This window comes from Capra hircus, chromosome 4 (genome assembly GCF_001704415.2).
Source record: "Capra hircus breed San Clemente chromosome 4, ASM170441v1, whole genome shotgun sequence".
In the NCBI taxonomy this organism is placed as follows: domain Eukaryota; kingdom Metazoa; phylum Chordata; class Mammalia; order Artiodactyla; family Bovidae; genus Capra; species Capra hircus.
Window position 1 is genome coordinate 46,174,164 of NC_030811.1, and position 8,233 is coordinate 46,182,396.

At 36.1% G+C, this 8,233-nt stretch overlaps 1 non-coding gene across 1 annotated transcript; it reads left to right on the forward strand.

Moving 5' to 3' along the window:
• Positions 329-400, forward strand: TRNAC-GCA. Its single transcript has one exon. It is a non-coding gene; the product is annotated as a tRNA-Cys (tRNA).

The window sequence follows — 8,233 nt, forward strand, 5'->3', positions numbered from 1 at the left end:
TCAGTTTCTTCCTCCTGTACAAGTACTGTCATATTCATGGTGATGTTATTCCTCCAATATTCTAACCTCTCTTGTCTTGGCCTTATATCATCTACTGATACTGCCTCTATACTACCACTCTTTTTTATAGCCTGGATTTTGTTGTTATTACCTACCTCCAGTCTAGCAGTTCAATTTCTAGCTTCCTATTCTCTGACCACCACTTCCTGCTTTTCTAGCTGACTCTCTTTACTAGTCCAACTCAATAATCCTTTTAAACTCAAGGACCTCTATTTAACCTATCACCTTTCCATATCCTTAACTCAGCAAATGCCCTCACCCCCTTATTTCCCGGGTGGCTCAGATGGTAAAGTGTCTGCCTGCAATGCAGGAGACCCAGGTTCGATCCCTGGGTCGGGAAGATCCCCTGGAGAAGGAAATGGCAACCCACTCCAGTACTCTTGCCTGGAAAATTCCATGGATGGAGGAGCCTGGTAGGCTACAGTCCATGGGCTCGCAAAGAGTTGGACAGGACTGAATGAATTCACTTTCACTTTCTAGCAAAATCGCAACTAGAGTCAGATCCAACTGTCTGCCTAATGTGTGTTCATACCTGAAAAGTCAAACGTGACTGGAGAAAAACTTACCATCATGCTCATTGGTCTCATTTTAAATCTATGACCAATAATCTCAAGTGGGTCAACACTGTGTAAGTTTAAGATGTGCAGCATAATGATTACCTTAAGTATGTCATAAAATGATGATCACAAAAAGTTTAGTGAACATTCTTCATCTCTATAGATACAAAATGAAAGAAATAGGAAAAAAGGTATTTTTATTTCTTGATATGAGAGTGCTTTGGATTTATTCTCTTAACAACTTTTCATATATAACATTCAGCGTTGTTAACTATCTTTGTCATACTGGTCCTTTGATCTCTAGGTCTTATTCATCTTATAACTGGAAGTTGATACATTATTGACTGGCTTCACCCAATTCTCCCCCTGTGTACTTAGTCACTCACTCCTGTCCAACTCTTTGCAACCCCATGGACTGTAGCCCACCAGGCTTCTCTGTCCATGAGGATTCTCCAGGCAAGAATCCTGGAGTGGGTTGCCATGCCCTCTTCCAGGGGATCTTCCCAACCCAGGGATCGAACCCTGATCTCCCATACTGCAGGTGGATTCTTTACCATCTGAGCCACCAGACGTCTTCCCCTGCCTTCTGTCCAATTCTCCCCCTGTCTTTCCCCCCTGCCTTTGTCCAATGGCCCCCACCGCCTCCCCCCACCTTCATCCACCTGCACTTTTGGTAACCACAAATCTAAGCTCTCTTCAATAAGTCTGTTTTTGAAGTGTAATTGACCTACAACACTGTTAGTGCCAGTATACAACATAGTGATTCAGTATGTATTTCTATGCATATCAAACTGATCACCATGATGTCTCAGTCAGTTCCATCACTCAGCTGTGTCCAACTCTTTGTGACCCCATGGACTGCAGCATGCCAGGCTCCCCTGTCCATCACCTACTCCTGGAGCTTACTCAGACTCATGTCCATTGAGTCGGTGATGCCATCCAAACATCTCATCCTCTGTTGTCCCCTTCTCTTCATGCCTTCAATCTTTCCCAGCATCAAGTTCTTTTCCAATGAGTCAGTTCTTTGCATCTGGTGGCCCAGGTCTAGTTAGCATCTTAACTCCTTTGTATGAATGGACTATGTAAATTCCTAGCAAAGGAAAGCCATCTATTCATACACAAGATCTCATTGCATTATCCTCTTTCAGAACTTCACTGTAACAATTCACCTATCTATTCTTACATCATCAGATTTCTCTCTTCATTGAACTTTTTCATGAACATATAGTGGTTTATTTTAATGAAACAAACTGACCACTACTTCTTCCAGCTACTATCCCTGTTTCCTTTCATTTATATAAAAACTTCTAAAAAAATATCTAGCTCTATGCATTGACTGCAATTTATTTTTTTTTCCCTCTGTTAGATTGAACCTATTACGGTCAGATTTTACTTTATACCCAAAACTATTTTAAGAGTGGTTTTGCAGGTCACAAATGATCTCCAAGTTGCTTAATCCAATGACAGTTTTCAGTCCTCACCTTTCTATAGGATTTGAAACAGTTTATTACTCCTTCATCCTTGCTGTACTTCCTTGCTTTTCTTCCCTAGATATTATACCTTTTGTTTGCCTCATATCTCAATGGCTGTTTCATTTGTGTCTCTTTTGCGGTGTTTCTCAAGCTTCTCCAACCTCCGAGGCTGAGTCATTTGACTTTTTTTTTCCCATCTGTATAGAATCCCTTGGTGATAATATCCTACATAGTGGCTTTAAATGTCATCTATATGCTGACAGCTTTCAAATTTATATATCTTAGGCCAAGACCTTCTTTTCTTTATAATCATACATTCAAATGCTGGCTCATTATTTGGATGTCTTATAGACAATTCAAAATTAACACTTATATGTTATCCTGAACTACTCTTCCTGTCATTCCCATCTCAAATCAGCATTCTCCTTTTATTTCTTTAAAGTAACTTAGACTCCTCTTTGACTCTGCTCTTTCCCTTATAACGTATGTCCACTCTGGCAATACATCAAGCAAGCTTATCCTTAAAATTACCTATGGAATTCATAAAATTCAAACCACTTCTACTGCCACCATTGTGGTCCATGCCGCATATCACCCATGTTTTTTTTCCAGCCACCTCCTATCTGGTTTCCCTGTTCATATCCTTGACTCGGCAATCCTATTTGTGGTGAAGCTACCAAATTGAGCTTATAAACCACATAGATCACTCTTCTGTATGTTAGAGTGGTGAATATATGACTCTTATGTGTTTATTAAAATCCTTATAAAATATTTCTCTATGCAAATTTAAAAAAATCAGCAAAAATTAATACAGATTTTTTACTTTTGTCTCAAGTGTGAGCTGAAGTCCTTCTAATGGCCCAAGTTTACTCTGCCTCAGTCATACTGAACACTTCATGTTTTCAAACACACAAGATATTCTCTAGCTTCAGGATCTTTACTCCATAGTCAAAGAATGTAGATCCTAATATTGTTAACTTTAAAAACTTATGTTTTTATGTTTATTCTAATATGTGGCCAGATTTTATATATGGTCAAAGAACATTTAAAAATGAATATTAATATTATTTCTTTTCAGGTCTGTGCATAAATCTCTAAAACCAAATTTATTAGTTCTATTTGTTACCAGTCATTATCTCCATAGGGTCATTTTACTTTTGACAGATCTATCAAATACTAAGGAAGGAGTATTAAAATATTGTGGAACAGTAAATGTTTATCTAACATGATGAGGACTGGAGCAAATCAATTAATCCAAAATGCCTGTTATAACAGGGGATAAAGAAAACAAACATAGAAGATGTATTATTTTGGTTTAGAACACAGATATTTATTTGCAAATCTTTTGAGGAAGAGTCAAAGTCTTTCCTAGGGTATGGGCTCTGTATTGGAGTTCTATTTGTCTGGCTTAAACCACATCCATTTGAAAGGTCTGTCATTTTTAAATGTGGATTTTTTAAAGTGGAAAGAGATTTTAAAGGCATTTTTGTAAGTGATTTGGATATAGAATAATGTCTAGGTTTTTACAATTAATATCTGATCTCCCAATAACTTACCTTTGTGTCCCCACATGTAATTTGAGAGGAATTCTTAGAGTCACGTTGATGGAAGCTTTACAAACTCTTTAAGTTGTAATGAAGTATAAACCCTATTTTCACATTTAATATGTGGTGTTTAATATAAAATATCAGATCCAATGTCAATATCAAGTACAACAGACATAAGCATATTTGGAAACAAATATGACTGACCCTTGGTAAGCGTCCAACTCAATTTGTGGGGGTAGAAAGGTATGAGCGTGCAGAGAGGGCAAGGCATTGGTGGTCAGTATTAAGACTGCTAAGGATATGCCAGCATATTTTGCAGGAGAATATAAATTGTCAGTTAATTTATAGAGACGGTTAAGAGCTCTTACTGTATTACTATGTCAATGTCTCTTTCCAACTCTTTTTTGCTTTTATGTTTTAGTCTTTATCTGATGCATAAAACTGATGACAGCTATAGCCTTCGAGCATTGTTCTTTTGTTCATAAAAGTAACATTCTTTGTTCCTTTGAAGCTTTTAGCTTGAACTTGTCTCTTAGTGCTATTGCAACCTTTTTTTATTTCTTTGATGCTTCTTACCTCTTTACTTTGTTTTCTTTTATGGTGGGAGTTCCTTTGATATTTTTCTCTTCTGTAATGTGGAAAGCCTCCAAATTGATAGAGATCGATATTAAGACTTGAAAAAACTTTTTGGATTCCGTATTACTCAAGATACCAACTTCAGTAATTGTTCAACTTCTTAAGATGAAGTGTTGGCAAACTTTCAGTTTCTTCAATCTTATTTAACTTGCTATATGTTTTCCATAATCATCATGATTTTGCACACATACACACATGTGTGGGTTTATATATTTAATGCCCACCACCAAATTCCTCATTTATGGGCTGTTTGTTTTTATTCATTTTTAGTTTATTGGTATATATCTTCAAATAGCTGCCTTCCACACTCACCCACTGCAATGGCACATAAATGATGTACTTTTCACATCATGTTTTCATCTGAAAGTTTTTTCCTTTGCCTGTTTTCCAGAATGACAATTTATCAGACTATAGATCTCATGAGTCAGAACCCTTCTACTTTGATATTTACAAATGTTGATAGAAGTTATATAACATTTAATGTGGTCATTGAGAAAAAACTATGTGATCAAATTGCTTACCTTTTTCTTTATAGATGAAAATTTTTTTCCCTTTAGATACTTGCAGGCTTTTTTATTTGCTCTTAAAATTGAATATTTTCACCAGGTTGAAATGAAGTGACAGTTCTCATTTAATAATTTCACCCAGAACTGGGTGAATACTTTTTGGCTGTAGATTTGATCAGATATATGTTCTTTTAATACACTTGTGGTTATTATTTCCATCCCATCTGTTCTGTTTTCTTCTGCAGGAAATCATATTCCTAAATGTTGGATTTCTTCTGTCTATTCTCAATGTCTCTCATATTTTCCACTTATACCATATTCTGGGTGAATTTTAAAGCCTCTCATCCAAAGCAGTGATTGGATTTTTGACATGTTGATTCTACTTTTCTTTTCAATAGCTTCTAAGCTTATATAGCTTCTAATACCACTTAAAACTCCTTGGAGATTAAAAAAACTTTTTTTTTGGCTTAACTCTATCATATTCTGTTTTTGACTTAACCCTGTCATATTCCATTTTATGTGAGTTTGTTTATCACTCATTGAGCCTATTTAATTTTCTTGGGAGAGCAAAGCAGTTTTTACTTAGTTTTCTTTTTTTAAAAAAATTTATGTTATTGAAGTATAGTTGGTTTTACAATGTTGTATTAGTTTTTGCTATACACTAAAGTGACTCAGTTATAGAGAAAACTGACTTAGTTATACATATAGATACTTTTTCATATTCTTGTCCATTATAGTTTATTTTAGGGTATTGAATATAGTTCCCTGTGCTGTACAGTAGGATCTTTTTGCTTATCCATTGTATATATACATATATATATGCTTAAAAGTTTTCTTTTGTTTCCTGTAATGTAGCTTCAAAAGCATACCTTTACATCTGTACTTTGCATGTTATGTTTACTTTCACTTTTATGTTGCAGTTTTTCTTCATAAGTTTTTGTCTGACTGACATTCTCCTGGGTAAATTTTTAATTAGATCTGCTATTTGCTTCAGAATAGTAGAAGTGAGATGGATTCTCCTTTTTCTTTGCCAAGGTCTTCAAAATTTAACATAATTACTGTAACTTTGTGGTATAGTCTGAAGTCAGGGAGCCTTATTCCTCCAGCTCTGTTTTTCTTTCTCAAGATTGCTTTGGCTATTTGTGATCTTTCGTTTTTCCATACAAATTGTCAACTTCTTTAATTCTAATTCTGTGAAAAATGCCTTTGGTAATTTGATAGGGATGGCAATGAATCTATAAACTGCTTTGAGTAGTATAGTCATTTTCACAATATTGATTCTTCCAATCCAAGAACATGGTACATTTTTCCATCTGTTTTTGTCATCTTTGATTTCTTTCATCAGCATCTAATTGTTTTCAGGTCTATTGCCTGAAAAAAAAGGGATAGAGAAAGCTTGTGACATAGACATCAGAAGGGGGCAGAAAGAGTACCCCATCACTAGTGTTAGCAATGGAGTTATATACTTTTTAATTACTTATTACAGTGAATCAAAAGAATGTGTGGGGGTTGTAAAGAGCTCACTAGACCCACTCCCATAATTTACATTTTAAGATAATAGGATTAGCCAGAAGGTTTTTTTCCCAGAGACTGTCCTCAAGTAGGATACATTATTGTTACATAATCCTAAGAAATGTAGAGAGAAAAAAATAAAAAAAACATTTGTGCTTTTTCCCTCCTTGAGAATTCCAGACCCTCCTCTCCTTGAGGACCCCTGGACTTCTTATCAGCCTGCCTAGGAATTGATTCTCTCAGTATCATGTCATATGCAAGTAATGGCAATTTTACTTTTCCAATTCAGATTTCTTTTATTTCCTTTTCTTCTCTGATTGTCATGACTAGGACTTTCAAAAATATATTGAATAATAGTGGTGATGGTGGACATCCTTGTCTTGTTCCTAATCTTTAAAGCAAGTGCTTTCAGCTTTTCACCATTGAGAATGAGGTTTGTTGTGGCTTTCTCATATATGGACTTTATTATGTTGAGGTAGTGGGAATGTAAACTGGTGTAGACGTTATGGAGAACAACATGACAGTTCCTTAAAAACTAATAATAAAGCTCTCATATGACCCAGATATCACACTCCTGGGCATATATCCAAAGAAAACCCTAATATTCATTGCAGCACTATTTACAATAGCCAGTACATGGAAGCGACCTAAATGCCCATCAACAGAGGAATGGGTGAAGAAAATATGGGATCTATATACAATGGAATATTACTCAGCCTATCATAAAAAGAATGAATTAATGCCATTTGCAGCAGCATGGATGGACCTAGAGATTGTCATACTGTGTGAAGTAATTCAGACAGACAATGACAAATATCATGATATTGCTTACCTGTGGAATCTAAAAAAATGTACAGAAGAACTTATATTCAAAACAAATAGTTACAGATGTAGAAAATAAACTTATGCTTGCATGGGTAGAGATGGGGAGGGATAAATTGGGATATTGGGATTGACATATAGACACTACTATATATAAAATAGATAGCTAATAACTACGTTTAGCATAGGGAACTCTACTCAGTACTCTGTAATGATCTGTAGGGGAAAATAATCTTAAAGGAGAGTGGCTGTATGTATATGTATAACAGATTCACTTTGCTGTACACCTGAAACTAACACAACATTGTAAATCAACTATATTCCAATAAAAAATTCAAAGTAGCAAACATAACAGACATAATTAACCGAAATGCCAGATTTTATAGGTAAATGCCACACGTTTAGTTATTAACTAGCTGAGGAAGGGTGAGAATATCAGCATTTGTGGTAACTTTGTTTCTGTAAGTTTTAATCTCAATATCTGTTGAAATGACTTCAACTAAGGGCTAGTGTTCCTTACTTGTTTTCTCTTTAATCTGTCCAAAATTGCAGAGTTTGGCTCTGGGGTTTAGCTCTTCATAATTCCCTGGTGGCTCAGACAGTTAAGCGTCTGCCTGCAACGTGGGAGATCCAGGTTCAATCCAGGATCCAGGGTCGGGAAGATCCCCTGGAGAAGGAAATGGCAACCCACTCCAGTACTCTTGCCTGGAAAATCCCATGGATGGAGGAGCCTGGTGGGCTACAGTCTATGGGGTCGCAAACAGTTGGACATGACTGAGCAACTTCACTTCAATCCCTCTACATGGTTTTTCAACTTGCTCAGATGAGGGCTGGTACATCCCTCATCCCTGTAGGGATGTGTCAGTCACTGTAAATTCTCCTTCATGTCCCTAGAGTCCTGTGAGGAAGGGAACCATTGGCATGTCTCATGTCTTTGCCATGGCAGTGCAATTCCTCCAGCCTTTACTGCTTCAAATTAGAGTAGCTTGACAAAATTGCTTACTTCTTGCAGCAACTTCTTACTTCTTACTACTCTGTTTTGGTTTGTTTTAAAAGAATTGTGCATCAGCCCATACTTTGTTTTATTCAGCTTGGATTATATCTTATAGGCATTCCTACGT